Raw genomic sequence first — 18736 nt, 5'->3', positions numbered from 1 at the left:
AAGGTGCCCGAGGCAGCAATAGACCCTTGGAGACAAATCGGCTGGAGGACGATGTATTGAATCGCGACGCAATTTGTGTGTTCCATCGTCAGTATCAGGCTCTGAACGTTACAATTCACTGTCAGTTTTGCGTCGGATTCGAAAATCTAGACTCACAGGAGAACGACCATAAGGTGCCCGAGGCAGCACTAGACCCTTGGAGACAAGTCGGCTGGAGGACGATGTATTGAGTCGCGACGCAATATGTGTGTCCCATCGTCATTAACAGGCTCTGAACGTTACAATTCACTGTCAGTTTTGCGTCGGATTCGAAAATCTAGACTCACAGGAGAACGAGCATATGGTGCCCGAGGCAGCACTAGACCCTTGGAGACAACTCGGCTGTAGGACGATGTATTGAATCGCGACGCAATTTGTGTGTTCCATCGTCATTAAGAGGCTCTGAACGTTACAATTAACTGTCAGTTTTGCGTCGTATTCTGAAAACTAGACTCACAGGAGAACGACCATAAGGTCCCCGAGGCAGCAAGAGACCCTCGGAGACAGGTCGGCTGTGGAACGATGTATTGAATCGCGACGCAATTTGTGTGTTCCATCGTCATCAAGAGGCTCTGAACGTTACAATTCACTGTCAGTTTTGCGTCGGATTCGAAAATCTAGACTCACAGGAGAACGAGCATATGGTGCCCGAGGCAGCACTAGACCCTTGGAGACAAGTCGGCTGTAGGACGATGTATTGAATCGCGACGCAATTTGTGTGTTCCATCGTCATTAAGAGGCTCTGAACGTTACAATTCACTGTCAGTTTTGCGTCGGATTCGAAAATCTAGACTCACAGATGAACGACCATAAGGTGCCCGAGGCAGCAATAGACCCTTCGAGACAAGTCGGCAGGAGGACGATGTATTGAATCGCGACGCAATTTGTGTGTTCCATCGTCATTAACAGGCTCTGAACGTTAAAATTAATTGTCAGTTTTGCGTCGTATTCGAAAAACTAGACTCACAGGAGAACGAGCATATGGTGCCCGAGGCAGCACTAGACCCTTGGAGACAAGTCGGCTGTAGGACGATGTATTGAATCGCGACGCAGTTTGTGTGTTCCATCGTCATTAAGAGGCTCTGTACGTTACAATTAACTGTCAGTTTTGCGTCGGATTCGAAAATCTAGACTCACAGGAGAACGACCATAAGGTGCCCGAGGCAGCAAGAGACCCTTGGAGACAGGTCGGCTGGAGGACGATGTATTGAGTCGCGACGCAATTTGTGTGTTCCATCGTCATTAACAGGCTCTCAACGTTACAATTCACTGTCAGTTTTGCGTCGTATCCGAAAAACTAGACTCACAGGAGAACGAGCATATGGTGCCCGAGGCAGCACTAGACCCTTGGAGACAAGTCGGCTGTAGGACGATGTATTGAATCGCGACGCAATTTGTGTGTTCCATCGTCATTAAGAGGCTCTGAACGTTACAATTAACTGTCAGTTTTGCGTCGGATTCGAAAATCTAGACTCACAGGAGAACGACCATAAGGTGCCCGAGGCAGCAAGAGACCCTTGGAGACAGGTCGGCTGGAGGACGATGTATTGAGTCGCGACGCAATTTGTGTGTCCCATCGTCATTAACAGGCTCTGAACGTTACAATTCACTGTCAGTTTTGCGTCGGATTCGAAAATCTAGACTCACGCGAGAACGAGCATATGGTGCCCGAGGCAGCACTAGACCCTTGGAGACAAGTCGGCTGGAGGACGAAGTATTGAGTCGCGACGCAATTTGTGTGTCCCATCGTCATTAACAGGCTCTGAACGTTACAATTAACGGTCTGTTTTGCGTCGGATTCGAAAATCTAGACTCACAGGAGAACGACCATAAGGTGTCCGAGGCAGCACTAGACCCTTGGAGACAAGTCGGCTGGAGGACGATGTATTGAGTCGCGACGCAATTTGTGTGTCCCATCGTCATTAACAGGCTCTGAACGTTACAATTAACTGTCAGTTTTGCGTCGGATTCGAAAATCTAGACTCACAGGAGAACGACCATAAGGTGCCCGAGGCAGTACTAGACCCTTGGAGACAAGTCGGCTGGAGGACGATGTATTGAGTCGCGACGCAATTTGTGTGTCCCATCGTCATTAACAGGCTCTGAACGTTACAATTCACTGTCAGTTTTGCGTCAGATTCGAAAATCTAGACTCAATGGAGAACGAGCATATGGTGCCCGAGGCAGCACTAGACCCTTGGAGACAAGTCGGCTGTAGGACGATGTATTGAATCACGACGCAATTTGTGTGTTCCATCGTCATTAAGAGGCTCTGAACGTTACAATTAACTGTCAGTTTTGCGTCGGATTCGAAAATCTAGACTCACAGGAGAACGACCATAAGGTGCCCGAGGCAGCACTAGACCCTTGGAGACAAGTCGGCTGGAGGACGATGTATTGAGTCGCGACGCAATTTGTGTGTCCCATCGTCATTAACAGGCTCTGAACGTTACAATTAACTGTCAGTTTTGCATCGCATTCGAAAATCTAGACTCACAGGAGAACGACCATAAGGTGCCCGAGGCAGCAAGAGACCCTTGGAGACAGGTCGGCTATGGGACGATGTATTGAATCGCGACGCAATTTGTGTGTTCCATCGTCATTAAGAGGCTCTGAACGTTACAATTAACTGTCAGTTTTGCGTCGTATTCTGAAAACTAGACTCACAGGAGAACGACCATAAGGTGCCCGAGGCAGCAAGAGACCCTTGGAGACAGGTCGGCTGTGGGACGATGTATTGAATCGCGACGAAATTTGTGTGTCCCATCGTCATTAACAGGCTCTGAACGTTACAATTTACTGTCAGTTTTGCGTCGGATTCGAAAATCTAGACTCACAGGAGAACGAGCATATGGTGCCCGAGGCAGCACTAGACCCTTGGAGACAAGTCGGCTGTAGGACGATGTATTGAATCGCGACGCAATTTGTGTGTTCCATCGTCATTAAGAGGCTCTGAACGTTACAATTAACTGTCAGTTTTGCGTCGGATTCGAAAATCTAGACTCACAGGAGAACGACCATAAGGTGCCCGAGGCAGCACTAGACCCTTGGAGACAAGTCGGCTGGAGGACGATGTATTGAGTCGCTACGCAATTTGTGTGTCCCATCGTCATTAACAGGCTCTGAACGTTACAATTAACTGTCAGTTTTGCGTCGTATTCTGAAAACTAGACTCACTGGAGAACGACCATAAGGTCCCCGAGGCCGCAATAGACCCTTGGAGACAAGTCGGCTGGAGGACGATGTATTGAATCGCGACGCAATTTGTGTGTTCCATCGTCATTAACAGGCTCTCAACGTTACAATTCACTGTCAGTTTTGCGTCGTATCCGAAAAACTAGACTCACAGGAGAACGAGCATATGGTGCCCGAGGCAGCACTAGACCCTTGGAGACAGGTCGGCTGTAGGACGATGTATTGAATCGCGACGCAATTTGTGTGTTCCATCGTCATTAAGAGGCTCTGAACGTTACAATTAACTGTCAGTTTTGCGTCGGATTCGAAAATCTAGACTCACAGGAGAACGACCATAAGGTGCCCGAGGCAGCAAGAGACCCTTGGAGACAGGTCGGCTGGAGGACGATGTATTGAGTCGCGACGCAATTTGTGTGTCCCATCGTCATTAACAGGCTCTGAACGTTACAATTCACTGTCAGTTTTGCGTCGGATTCGAAAATCTAGACTCACGCGAGAACGAGCATATGGTGCCCGAGGCAGCACTAGACCCTTGGAGACAAGTCGGCTGGAGGACGAAGTATTGAGTCGCGACGCAATTTGTGTGTCCCATCGTCATTAACAGGCTCTGAACGTTACAATTAACGGTCTGTTTTGCGACGGATTCGAAAATCTAGACTCACAGGAGAACGACCATAAGGTGTCCGAGGCAGCACTAGACCCTTGGAGACAAGTCGGCTGGAGGACGATGTATTGAGTCGCGACGCAATGTGTGTGTCCCATCGTCATTAACAGGCTCTGAACGTTACAATTCACTGTCAGTTTTGCGTCAGATTCGAAAATCTAGACTCAATGGAGAACGAGCATATGGTGCCCGAGGCAGCACTAGACCCTTGGAGACAAGTCGGCTGTAGGACGATGTATTGAATCACGACGCAATTTGTGTGTTCCATCGTCATTAAGAGGCTCTGAACGTTACAATTAACTGTCAGTTTTCCGTCGGATTCGAAAATCTAGACTCACAGGAGAACGACCATAAGGTGCCCGAGGCAGCACTAGACCCTTGGAGACAAGTCGGCTGGAGGACGATGTATTGAGTCGCGACGCAATTTGTGTGTCCCATCGTCATTAACAGGCTCTGAACGTTACAATTAACTGTCAGTTTTGCATCGCATTCGAAAATCTAGACTCACAGGAGAACGACCATAAGGTGCCTGAGGCAGCAAGAGACCCTTGGAGACAGGTCGGCTATGGGACGATGTATTGAATCGCGACGCAATTTGTGTGTTCCATCGTCATTAAGAGGCTCTGAACGTTACAATTAACTGTCAGTTTTGCGTCGTATTCTGAAAACTAGACTCACAGGAGAACGACCATAAGGTGCCCGAGGCAGCAAGAGACCCTTGGAGACAGGTCGGCTGTGGGACGATGTATTGAATCGCGAAGAAATTTGTGTGTTCCATCGTCATCAAGAGGCTCTGAACGTTACAATTCACTGTCAGTTTTGCGCCGGATTCGAAAATCTAGACTCACAGGAGAAAGAGCATATGGTGCCCGAGGCAGCACTAGACCCTTGGAGACAAGTCGGCTGTAGGACGATGTATTGAATCGCGACGCAATTTGTGTGTTCCATCGTCATTAAGAGGCTCTGAACGTTACAATTAACTGTCAGTTTTGCGTCGGATTCGAAAATCTAGACTCACAGGAGAACGACCATAAGGTGCCCGAGGCAGCACTAGACCCTTGGAGACAAGTCGGCTGGAGGACGATGTATTGAGTCGCGACGCAATTTGTGTGTCCCATCGTCATTAACAGGCTCTGAACGTTACAATTAACTGTCAGTTTTGCATCGCATTCGAAAATCTAGACTCACAGGAGAACGACCATAAGGTGCCCGAGGCAGCAAGAGACCCTTGGAGACAGGTCGGCTGTGGGACGATGTATTGAATCGCGACGCAATTTGTGTGTTCCATCGTCATCAAGAGGCTCTGAACGTTACAATTAACTGTCAGTTTTGCATCGCATTCGAAAAACAAGACTCACAGGAGAACGACCATAAGGTGCCCGAGGCAGCAATAGACCCTTGGAGACAAATCGGCTGGAGGACGATGTATTGAATCGCGACGCAATTTGTGTGTTCCATCGTCAGTATCAGGCTCTGAACGTTACAATTCACTGTCAGTTTTGCGTCGGATTCGAAAATCTAGACTCACAGGAGAACGACCATAAGGTGCCCGAGGCAGCACTAGACCCTTGGAGACAAGTCGGCTGGAGGACGATGTATTGAGTCGCGACGCAATATGTGTGTCCCATCGTCATTAACAGGCTCTGAACGTTACAATTCACTGTCAGTTTTGCGTCGGATTCGAAAATCTAGACTCACAGGAGAACGAGCATATGGTGCCCGAGGCAGCACTAGACCCTTGGAGACAAGTCGGCTGTAGGACGATGTATTGAATCGCGACGCAATTTGTGTGTTCCATCGTCATTAAGAGGCTCTGAACGTTACAATTAACTGTCAGTTTTGCGTCGTATTCTGAAAACTAGACTCACAGGAGAACGACCATAAGGTCCCCGAGGCAGCAAGAGACCCTCGGAGACAGGTCGGCTGTGGAACGATGTATTGAATCGCGACGCAATTTGTGTGTTCCATCGTCATCAAGAGGCTCTGAACGTTACAATTCACTGTCAGTTTTGCGTCGGATTCGAAAATCTAGACTCACAGGAGAACGAGCATATGGTGCCCGAGGCAGCACTAGACCCTTGGAGACAAGTCGGCTGTAGGACGATGTATTGAATCGCGACGCAATTTGTGTGTTCCATCGTCATTAAGAGGCTCTGAACGTTACAATTCACTGTCAGTTTTGCGTCGGATTCGAAAATCAAGACTCACAGATGAACGACCATAAGGTGCCCGAGGCAGCAATAGACCCTTCGAGACAAGTCGGCAGGAGGACGATGTATTGAATCGCGACGCAATTTGTGTGTTCCATCGTCATTAACAGGCTCTGAACGTTACAATTAATTGTCAGTTTTGCGTCGTATTCGAAAAACTAGACTCACAGGAGAACGAGCATATGGTGCCCGAGGCAGCACTAGACCCTTGGAGACAAGTCGGCTGTAGGACGATGTATTGAATCGCGACGCAGTTTGTGTGTTCCATCGTCATTAAGAGGCTCTGTACGTTACAATTAACTGTCAGTTTTGCGTCGGATTCGAAAATCTAGACTCACAGGAGAACGACCATAAGGTGCCCGAGGCAGCAAGAGACCCTTGGAGACAGGTGGGCTGGAGGACGATGTATTGAGTCGCGACGCAATTTGTGTGTCCCATCGTCATTAGCAGGCTCTGAACGTTACAATTCACTGTCAGTTTTGCGTCGGATTCGAAAATCTAGACTCACAGGAGAACGAGCATATGGTGCCCGAGGCAGCACTAGACCCTTGGAGACAAGTCGGCTGTAGGACGATGTATTGAATCGCGACGCAATTTGTGTGTTCCATCGTCATTAAGAGGCTCTGAACGTTACAATTAACTGTCAGTTTTGCGTCGGATTCGAAAATCTAGACTCACAGGAGAACGACCATAAGGTGCCCGAGGCAGCACTAGACCCTTGGAGACAAGTTGGCTGGAGGACGATGTATTGAGTCGCGACGCAATTTGTGTGTCCCATCGTCATTAAGAGGCTCTGAACGTTACAATTAACTGTCAGTTTTGCGTCGGATTCGAAAATCTAGACTCACAGGAGAACGACCATAAAGTGCCCGAGGCAGCACTAGACCCTTGGAGACAAATCGGCTGGAGGACGATGTATTGAATCGCGACGCAATTTGTGTGTTCCATCGTCATTAGGAGGCTCTGAACGTTACAATTCACTGTCAGTTTTGCGTCGGATTCGAAAATCTAGACTCACAGATGAACGACCATAAGGTGCCCGAGGCAGCAATAGACCCTTCGAGACAAGTCGGCTGGAGGACGATGTATTGAATCGCGACGCAATTTGTGTGTTCCATCGTCAGTATCAGGCTCTGAACGTTACAATTAACTGTCAGTTTTGCCTCGGATTCGAAAATCTAGACTCACAGGAGAACGACCATAAGGTGCCCGAGGCAGCACTAGACCCTTGGAGACAACTCGGCTGGAGGACGATGTATTGAGTCACGACGCAATTTGTGTGTCCCATCGTCATTAACAGGCTCTGAACGTTACAATTAACTGTCAGTTTTGCGTCGTATTCTGAAAACTAGACTCGCAGGAGAACGACCATAAGGTGGCCGAGGCAGCAATAGACCCTTGGAGACAAGTCGGCTGGAGGACGATGTATTGAATCGCGACGCAATTTGTGTGTTCCATCGTCATTAAGAGGCTCTGAACGTTACAATTAACTGTCAGTTTTGCGTCGGATTCGAAAATCTAGACTCACAGGAGAACGACCATAAAGTGCCCGAGGCAGCACTAGACCCTTGGAGACAAATCGGCTGGAGGACGATGTATTGAATCGCGACGCAATTTGTGTGTTCCATCGTCATTAGGAGGCTCTGAACGTTACAATTCACTGTCAGTTTTGCGTCGGATTCGAAAATCTAGACCCACAGATGAACGACCATAAGGTGCCCGAGGCAGCAATAGACCCTTCGAGACAAGTCGGCTGGAGGACGATGTATTGAATCGCGACGCAATTTGTGTGTTCCATCGTCAGTATCAGGCTCTGAACGTTACAATTAACTGTCAGTTTTGCGTCGGATTCGAAAATCTAGACTCACAGGAGAACGAGCATAAGGTGCCCGAGGCAGCACTAGACCCTTGGAGACAACTCGGCTGGAGGACGATGTATTGAGTCGCGACGCAATTTGTGTGTCCCATCGTCATTAACAGGCTCTGAACGTTACAATTAACTGTCAGTTTTGCGTCGTATTCTGAAAACTAGACTCACAGGAGAACGACCGTAAGGTGCCCGAGGCAGCAATAGACCTTTGGAGACAACTCGGCTGGAGGACGATGTATTGAATCGCGACGCAATTTGTGTGTTCCATCGTCATTAGGAGGCTCTGAACGTTACAATTCACTGTCAGTTTTGCGTCGGATTCGAAAATCTAGACTCACAGATGAACGGCCATAAGGTGCTCGAGGCAGCAATAGACCCTTCGAGACAAGTCGGCTGGAGGACGATGTATTGAATCGCGACGCAATTTGTGTGTTCCATCGTGAGTATCAGGCTCTGAACGTTACAATTAACTGTCAGTTTTGCGTCGGATTCGAAAATCTAGACTCACAGGAGAACGATCATAAGGTGCCCGAGGCAGCACTAGACCTTTGGAGACAACTCGGCTGGAGGACGATGTATTGAGTCGCGACGCAATATGTGTGTCCCATCGTCATTAACAGGCTCTGAACGTTACAATTCACTGTCAGTTTTGCGTCAGATTCGAAAATCTAGACTCACAGGAGAACGAGCATATGATGCCCGAGGCAGCACTAGACCCTTGGAGACAAGTCGGCTGTAGGACGATGTATTGAATCGCGACGCAATTTGTGTGTTCCATCGTCATCAAGAGGCTCTGAACGTTACAATTAACTGTCAGTTTTGCATCGCATTCGAAAAACAAGACTCACAGGAGAACGACCATAAGGAGCCCGAGGCAGCAATAGACCCTAGGAGACAAGTCGGCTGGAGGACGATGTATTGAATCGCGACGCAATTTGTGTGTTCCATCGTCATTAAGAGGCTCTGAACGTTACAATTAACTGTCAGTTTTGCGTCGGATTCGAAAATCTAGACTCACAGGAGAACGACCATAAGGTGCAGGAGGCAGCAATAGACCCTTGGAGACAAGTCGCCTGGAGGACGATGTATTGAGTCGCGACGCAATATGTGTGTCCCACCGTCATTAACAGGCTCTGAACGTTACAATTCACTGTCAGTTTTGCGTCGGATTCGAAAATCTAGACTCACAGGAGAACGAGCATATGGTACCCGAGGCAGCACTAGACCCTTGGAGACAAGTCGGCTGTAGGACGATGTATTGGGTCGCGACGCAATATGTGTGTCCAATCGTCATTAACAGGCTCTGAACGTTACAATTCACTCTCAGTTTTGCGTCGGATTCGAAAATCTAGACTCACAGGAGAACGAGCATATGGTGCCCGAGGCAGCACTAGACCCTTGGAGACAAGTCGGCTGGAGGACGATGTATTGAATCGCGACGCAATTTCTGTGTTCCATCGTCATTAAGAGCCTCTGAGCGTTACAATTAACTGTCAGTTTTGCGTCGTATTCGAAAATCTAGACTCACAGGAGAACGAGCATAAGGTGCCCGAGGCAGCAATAGACCCTTCGAGACAAGTCGGCTGGAGGACGATGTATTGAGTCGCGACGCAATTTGTGTGTCCCATCGTCATTAACAGGCTCTGAACGTTACAATTAACTGTCAGTTTTGCGTCAGATTCGAAAATCTAGACTCACAGGAGAACGAGCATATGATGCCCGAGGCAGCACTAAACCCTTGGAGACAAGTCGGCTGTAGGACGATGTATTGAATCGCGACGCAATTTGTGTGTTCCATCGTCATTAAGAGGCTCTGAACGTTACAATTAACTGTCAGTTTTGCGTCGGATTCGAAAATCTAGACTCACAGGAGAACGACCATAAGGTGCCCGAGGCAGCACTAGACCCTTGGAGACAAGTCGGCTGGAGGACGATGTATTGAGTCGCGACGCAATTTGTGTGTCCCATCGTCATTAACAGGCTCTGAACGTTACAATTAACTGTCAGTTTTGCATCGCATTCGAAAATCTAGACTCACAGGAGAACGACCATAAGGTGCCCGAGGCAGCAAGAGACCCTTGGAGACAGGTCGGCTGTGGGACGATGTATTGAATCGCGACGCAATTTGTGTGTTCCATCGTCATCAAGAGGCTCTGAACGTTACAATTAACTGTCAGTTTTGCATCGCATTCGAAAAACAAGACTCACAGGAGAACGACCATAAGGTGCCCGAGGCAGCAATAGACCCTTGGAGACAAGTCGGCTGGAGGACGATGTATTGAATCGCGACGCAATTTGTGTGTTCCATCGTCATTAAGAGGCTCTGAACGTTACAATTAACTGTCAGTTTTGCGTCGGATTCGAAAATCTAGACTCACAGGAGAACGACCATAAGGTGCCCGAGGCAGCAATAGACCCTTGGAGACAAGTCGCCTGGAGGACGATGAATTGAGTCGCGACGCAATATGTGTGTCCCATCGTCATTAACAGGCTCTGATCGTTACAATTCACTGTCAGTTTTGCGTCGGATTCGAAAATCTAGACTCACAGGAGAACGAGCATATGGTGCCCGAGGCAGCACTAGACCCTTGGAGACAAGTCGGCTGTAGGACGATGTATTGAATCGCGACGCAATTTGTGTGTTCCATCGTCATTAAGAGGCTCTGAACGTTACAATTAACTGTCACTTTTGCGTCGTATTCTGAAAACTAGACTCACAGGAGAACGACCATAAGGTCCCCGAGGCAGCAAGAGACCCTTGGAGAAAAGTCGGTTGTGGAACGATGTATTGAATCGCGACGCAATTTGTGTGTTCCATCGTCATTAAGAGGCTCTGAACGTTACAATTCACTGTCAGTTTTGCGTCGGATTCGAAAATCTAGACTCACAGATGAACGACCATAAGGTGCCCGAGGCAGCAATAGACCCTTCGAGACAAGTCGGCTGGAGGACGATGTATTGAATCGCGACGCAATTTGTGTATTCCATCGTCATTAACAGGCTCTGAACGTTACAATTAATAGTCAGTTTTGCGTCGTATTCGAAAAACTAGACTCACAGGAGAACGAGCATATGGTGCCCGAGGCAGCACTAGACCCTTGGAGACAAGTCGGCTGTAGGACGATGTATTGAATCGCGACGCAATTTGTGTGTTCCATCGTCATTAAGAGGCTCTGTACGTTACAATTAACTGTCAGTTTTGCGTCGGATTCGAAAATCTAGACTCACAGGAGAACGACCATAAGGTGCCCGAGGCAGCAAGAGACCCTTGGAGACAGGTCGGCTGGAGGACGATGTATTGAGTCGCGACGCAATTTGTGTGTCCCATCGTCATTAGCAGGCTCTGAACGTTACAATTCACTGTCAGTTTTGCGTCGGATTCGAAAATCTAGACTCACAGGAGAACGAGCATATGGTGCCCGAGGCAGCACTAGACCCTTGGAGACAAGTCGGCTGTAGGACGATGTATTGAATCGCGACGCAATTTGTGTGTTCCATCGTCATTAAGAGGCTCTGAACGTTACAATTAACTGTCAGTTTTGCGTCGGATTCGAAAATCTAGACTCACAGGACAACGACCATAAGGTGCCCGAGGCAGCACTAGACCCTTGGAGACAAGTCGGCTGGAGGACGATGTATTGAGTCGCGACGCAATTTGTGTGTCCCATCGTCATTAACAGGCTCTGAACGTTACAATTAACTGTCAGTTTTGCGTCGTATTCTGAAAACTAGACTCACAGGAGAACGACCATAAGGTGCCCGAGGCAGCAATAGACCCTTGGAGACAAGTCGGCTGGAGGACGATGTATTGAATCGCGACGCAATTTGTGTGTTCCATCGTCATTAAGAGGCTCTGAACGTTACAATTAACTGTCAGTTTTGCGTCGGATTCGAAAATCTAGACTCACAGGAGAACGACCATAAAGTGCCCGAGGCAGCACTAGACCCTTGGAGACAAATCGGCTGGAGGACGATGTATTGAATCGCGACGCAATTTGTGTGTTCCATCGTCATTAGGAGGCTCTGAACGTTACAATTCACTGTCAGTTTTGCGTCGGATTCGAAAATCTAGACTCACAGATGAACGACCATAAGGTGCCCGAGGCAGCAATAGACCCTTCGAGACAAGTCGGCTGGAGGACGATGTATTGAATCGCGACGCAATTTGTGTGTTCCATCGTCAGTATCAGGCTCTGAACGTTACAATTAACTGTCAGTTTTGCGTCGGATTCGAAAATCTAGACTCACAGGAGAACGACCATAAGGTGCCCGAGGCAGCACTAGACCCTTGGAGACAACTCGGCTGGAGGACGATGTATTGAGTCGCGACGCAATTTGTGTGTCCCATCGTCATTAACAGGCTCTGAACGTTACAATTCACTGTCAGTTTTGCGTCAGATTCGAAAATCTAGACTCACAGGAGAACGAGCACATGATGCACGAGGCAGCACTAGACCCTTGGAGACAAGTCGGCTGTAGGACGATGTATTGAATCGCGACGCAATTTGTGTGTTCCATCGTCATTAAGAGGCTCTGAACGTTACAATTAACTGTCAGTTTTGCGTCGGATTCGAAAATCTAGACTCACAGGAGAACGACCATAAGGTGCCCGAGGCAGCACTAGACCCTTGGAGACAAGTCGGCTGGAGGACGTTGTATTGAGTCGCGACGCAATTTGTGTGTCCCATCGTCATTAACAGGCTCTGAACGTTACAATTAACTGTCAGTTTTGCATCGCATTCGAAAACCTAGACTCACAGGAGAACCACCATAAGGTGCCCGAGGCAGCAAGAGACCCTTGGAGACAGGTCGGCTGTGGGACGATGTATTGAATCGCGACGCAATTTGTGTGTTCCATCGTCATTAAGAGGCTCTGAACGTTACAATTAACTGTCAGTTTTGCGTCGTATTCTGAAAACTAGACTCACAGGAGAACGACCATAAGGTGCCCGAGGCAGCAAGAGACCCTTGGAGACAGGTAGCCTGTGGGACGATGTATTGAATCGCGAAGAAATTTGTGTGTTCCATCGTCATCAAGAGGCTCTGAACGTTACAATTAACTGTCAGTTTTGCGTCGGATTCGAAAATCTAGACTCACAGGAGAACGACCATAAGGTGCCCGAGGCAGCACTAGACCCTTGGAGACAAGTCGGCTGGAGGACGATGTATTGAGTCGCGACGCAATTTGTGTGTCCCATCGTCATTAACAGGCTCTGTCAGTTTTGCATCGCATTCGAAAATCTAGACTCACAGGAGAACGACCATAAGGTGCCCGAGGCAGCAAGAGACCCTTGGAGACAGGTCGGCTGTGGGACGATGTATTGAATCGCGACGCAATTTGTGTGTTCCATCGTCATCAAGAGGCTCTGAACGTTACAATTAACTGTCAGTTTTGCATCGCATTGGAAAAACAAGACTCACAGGAGAACGACCATAAGGTGCCCGAGGCAGCAATAGACCCTTGGAGACAGATCGGCTGGAGGACGATGTATTGAATCGCGACGCAATTTGTGTGTTCCATCGTCAGTATCAGGCTCTGAACGTTACAATTAACTGTCAGTTTTGCGTCGGATTCGAAAATCTAGACTCACAGGAGAACGACCATAAGGTGCCCGAGGCAGCACTAGACCCATGGAGACAAGTCGGCTGGAGGACGATGTATTGAGTCGCGACGCAATATGTGTGTCCCATCGTCATTAACAGGCTCTGAACGTTACAATTCACTGTCAGTTTTGCGTCGGATTCGAAAATCTAGACTCACAGGAGAACGAGCATATGGTGCCCGAGGCAGCACTAGACCCTTGGAGACATGTCGGCTGTAGGACGATGTATTGAATCGCGACGCAATTTGTGTGTTCCATCGTCATTAAGAGGCTCTGAACGTTACAATTAACTGTCAGTTTTGCGTCGTATTCTGAAAACTAGACTCACAGGAGAACGACCATAAAGTCCCCGAGGCAGCAAGAGACCCTTGGAGACAGGTCGGCTGTGGAACGATGTATTGAATCGCGACGCAATTTGTGTGTTCCATCGTCATCAAGAGGCTCTGAACGTTACAATTCACTGTCAGTTTTGCGTCGGATTCGAAAATCTAGACTCACAGGAGAACGAGCATATGGTGCCCGAGGCAGCACTAGACCCTTGGAGACAAGTCGGCTGGAGGACGATGTATTGAATCGCGACGCAATTTGTGTGTTCCATCGTCATCAAGAGGCTCTGAACGTTACAATTCACTGTCAGTTTTGCATCGCATTCGAAAAACAAGACTCACAGGAGAACGACCATAAGGTGCCCGAGGCAGCACTAGACCCTTGGAGACAAGTCGGCTGGAGGACGATGTATTGAGTCGCGACGCAATTTGTGTGTCCCATCGTCATTATCAGGCTCTGAACGTTACAATTAACTGTCAGTTTTGCGTCGTATTCTGAAAACTAGACTCACAGGAGAACGACCATAAGGTGCCCGAGGCAGCAATAGACCCTTGGAGACAAGTCGGCTGGAGGACGATGTATTGAATCGCGACGCAATTTGTGTGTTCCATCGTCATTAAGAGGCTCTGAACGTTACAATTAACTGTCAGTTTTGCATCGCATTCGAAAAACAAGACTCACAGGAGAACGACCATAAGGTGCCCGAGGCAGCAATAGACCCTAGGAGACAAGTCGGCTGGAGGACGATGTATTGAATCGCGACGCAATTTGTGTGTTCCATCGTCATTAAGAGGCTCTGAACGTTACAATTAACTGTCAGTTTTGCGTCGGATTCGAAAATCTAGACTCACAGGAGAACGACCATAAGGTGCCCGAGGCAGCACTAGACCCTTGGAGACAAGTCGGCTGGAGGACGATGTATTGAGTCGCGACGCAATTTGTGTGTCCCATCGTCATTATCAGGCTCTGAACGTTACAATTAACTGTCAGTTTTGCGTCGTATTCTGAAAACTAGACTCACAGGAGAACGACTATAAGGTGCCCGAGGCAGCAATAGACCCTTGGAGACAAGTCGGCTGGAGGACGATGTATTGAATCGCGACGCAATTTGTGTGTTCCATCGTCATTAAGAGGCTCTGAACGTTACAATTAACTGTCAGTTTTGCGTCGGATTCGAAAATCTAGACTCACAGGAGAACGACCATAAGGTGCCCGAGGCAGCAATAGACCCTTGGAGACAAGTCGCCTGGAGGACGATGAATTGAGTCGCGACGCAATATGTGTGTCCCATCGTCATTAACAGGCTCTGATCGTTACAATTCACTGTCAGTTTTGCGTCGGATTCGAAAATCTAGACTCACAGGAGAACGAGCATATGGTGCCCGAGGCAGCACTAGACCCTTGGAGACAAGTCGGCTGTAGGACGATGTATTGAATCGCGACGCAATTTGTGTGTTCCATCGTCATTAAGAGGCTCTGAACGTTACAATTAACTGTCACTTTTGCGTCGTATTCTGAAAACTAGACTCACAGGAGAACGACCATAAGGTGCCCGAGGCAGCACTAGACCCTTGGAGACAACTCGGCTGGAGGACGATGTATTGAGTCGCGACGCAATTTGTGTGTCCCATCGTCATTAACAGGCTCTGAACGTTACAATTAACTGTCAGTTTTGCGTCGTATTCTGAAAACTAGACTCACAGGAGAACGACCATAAGGTGCCCGAGGCAGCAATAGACCCTTGGAGACAAGTCGGCTGTAGGACGATGTATTGAATCGCGACGCAATTTGTGTGTTCCATCGTCATTAAGAGGCTCTGAACGTTACAATTAACTGTCAGTTTTGCGTCGGATTCGAAAATCTAGACTCACAGGAGAACGACCATAAAGTGCCCGAGGCAGCACTAGACCCTTGGAGACAAATCGGCTGGAGGACGATGTATTGAATCGCGACGCAATTTGTGTGTTCCATCGTCATTAGGAGGCTCTGAACGTTACAATTCACTGTCAGTTTTGCGTCGGATTCGAAAATCTAGACTCACAGATGAACGACCATAAGGTGCCCGAGGCAGCAATAGACCCTTCGAGACAAGTCGGCTGGAGGACGATGTATTGAATCGCGACGCAATTTGTGTGTTCCATCGTCAGTATCAGGCTCTGAACGTTACAATTAACTGTCAGTTTTGCGTCGGATTCGAAAATCTAGACTCACAGGAGAACGATCATAAGGTGCCCGAGGCAGCACTAGACCTTTGCAGACAACTCGGCTGGAGGACGATGTATTGAGTCGCGACGCAATATGTGTGTCCCATCGTCATTAACAGGCTCTGAACGTTACAATTCACTGTCAGTTTTGCGTCAGATTCGAAAATCTAGACTCACAGGAGAACGAGCATATGATGCCCGAGGCAGCACTAGACCCTTGGAGACAAGTCGGCTGTAGGACGATGTATTGAATCGCGACGCAATTTGTGTGTTCCATCGTCATTAAGAGGCTCTGAACGTTACAATTAACTGTCAGTTTTGCGTCGGATTCGAAAATCTAGACTCACAGGAGAACGACCATAAGGTGCCCGAGGCAGCACTAGACCCTTGGAGAGAAGTCGGCTGGAGGACGATGTATTGAGTCGCTACGCAATTTGTGTGTCCCATCGTCATTAACAGGCTCTGAACGTTACAATTAACTGTCAGTTTTGCATCGCATTCGAAAATCTAGACTCACAGGAGAACGACCATAAGGTGCCCGAGGCAGCAAGAGACCCTTGGAGACAGGTCGGCTGTGGGACGATGTATTGAATCGCGACGCAATTTGTGTGTTCCATCGTCATCAAGATGCTCTGAACGTTACAATTAACTGTCAGTTTTGCATCGCATTCGAAAAACAAGACTCACAGGAGAACGACCATAAGGAGCCCGAGGCAGCAATAGACCCTAGGAGACAAGTCGGCTGGAGGACGATGTATTGAATCGCGACGCAATTTGTGTGTTCCATCGTCATTAAGAGGCTCTGAACGTTACAATTCACTGTCAGTTTTGCGTCGGATTCGAAAATCTAGACTCACAGGAGAACGACCATAAGGTGCAGGAGGCAGCAATAGACCCTTGGAGACAAGTCGCCTGGAGGACGATGTATTGAGTCGCGACGCAATATGTGTGTCCCATCGTCATTAACAGGCTCTGTCAGTTTTGCATCGCATTCGAAAATCTAGACACACAGGAGAACGACCATAAGGTGCCCGAGGCAGCAAGAGACCCTTGGAGACAAGTCGGCTGTAGGACGATGTATTGAATCGCGACGCAATTTGTGTGTCCCATCGTCATTAGCAGGCTCTGAACGTTACAATTCACTGTCAGTTTTGCGTCGGATTCGAAAATCTAGACTCACAGGAGAACGAGCATATGGTGCCCGAGGCAGCACTAGACCCTTGGAGACAAGTCGGCTGTAGGACGATGTATTGAATCGCGACGCAATTTGTGTGTTCCATCGTCATTAAGAGGCTCTGAACGTTACAATTAACTGTCAGTTTTGCGTCGGATTCGAAAATCTAGACTCACAGGAGAACGACCATAAGGTGCCCGAGGCAGCACTAGACCCTTGGAGACAAGTCGGCTGGAGGACGATGTATTGAGTCGCGACGCAATTTGTGTGTCCCATCGTCATTAACAGGCTCTGAACGTTACAATTAACTGTCAGTTTTGCGTCGTATTCTGAAAACTAGACTCACAGGAGAACGACCATAAGGTGCCCGAGGCAGCAATAGACCCTTGGAGACAAGTCGGCTGGAGGACGATGTATTGAATCGCGACGCAATTTGTGTGTTCCATCGTCATTAAGAGGCTCTGAACGTTACAATTAACTGTCAGTTTTGCGTCGGATTCGAAAATCTAGACTCACAGGAGAACGACCATAAAGTGCCCGAGGCAGCACTAGACCCTTGGAGACAAATCGGCTGGAGGACGATGTATTGAATCGCGACGCAATTTGTGTGTTCCATCGTCATTAGGAGGCTCTGAACGTTACAATTCACTGTCAGTTTTGCGTCGGATTCGAAAATCTAGACTCACAGATGAACGACCATAAGGTGCCCGAGGCAGCAATAGACCCTTCGAGACAAGTCGGCTGGAGGACGATGTATTGAATCGCGACGCAATTTGTGTGTTCCATCGTCAGTATCAGGCTCTGAACGTTACAATTAACTGTCAGTTTTGCGTCGGATTCGAAAATCTAGACTCACAGGAGAACGACCATAAGGTGCCCGAGGCAGCACTAGACCCTTGGAGACAACTCGGCTGGAGGACGATGTATTGAGTCGCGACGCAATTTGTGTGTCCCATCGTCATTAACAGGCTCTGAACGTTACAATTCACTGTCAGTTTTGCGTCAGATTCGAAAATCTAGACTCACAGGAGAACGAGCACATGATGCCCGAGGCAGCACTAGACCCTTGGAGACAAGTCGGCTGTAGGACGATGTATTGAATCGCGACGCAATTTGTGTGTTCCATCGTCATTAAGAGGCTCTGAACGTTACAATTAACTGTCAGTTTTGCGTCGGATTCGAAAATCTAGACTCACAGGAGAACGACCATAAGGTGCCCGAGGCAGCACTAGACCCTTGGAGACAAGTCGGCTGGAGGACGTTGTATTGAGTCGCGACGCAATTTGTGTGTCCCATCGTCATTAACAGGCTCTGAACGTTACAATTAACTGTCAGTTTTGCATCTCATTCGAAAATCTAGACTCACAGGAGAACCACCATAAGGTGCCCGAGGCAGCAAGAGACCCTTGGAGACAGGTCGGCTGTGGGACGATGTATTGAATCGCGACGC

Source organism: Schistocerca nitens, unplaced genomic scaffold (genome assembly GCF_023898315.1).
Source record: "Schistocerca nitens isolate TAMUIC-IGC-003100 unplaced genomic scaffold, iqSchNite1.1 HiC_scaffold_373, whole genome shotgun sequence".
NCBI lineage: Eukaryota > Metazoa > Arthropoda > Insecta > Orthoptera > Acrididae > Schistocerca > Schistocerca nitens.
Note: the sequence above shows the minus strand (reverse complement) of the source record.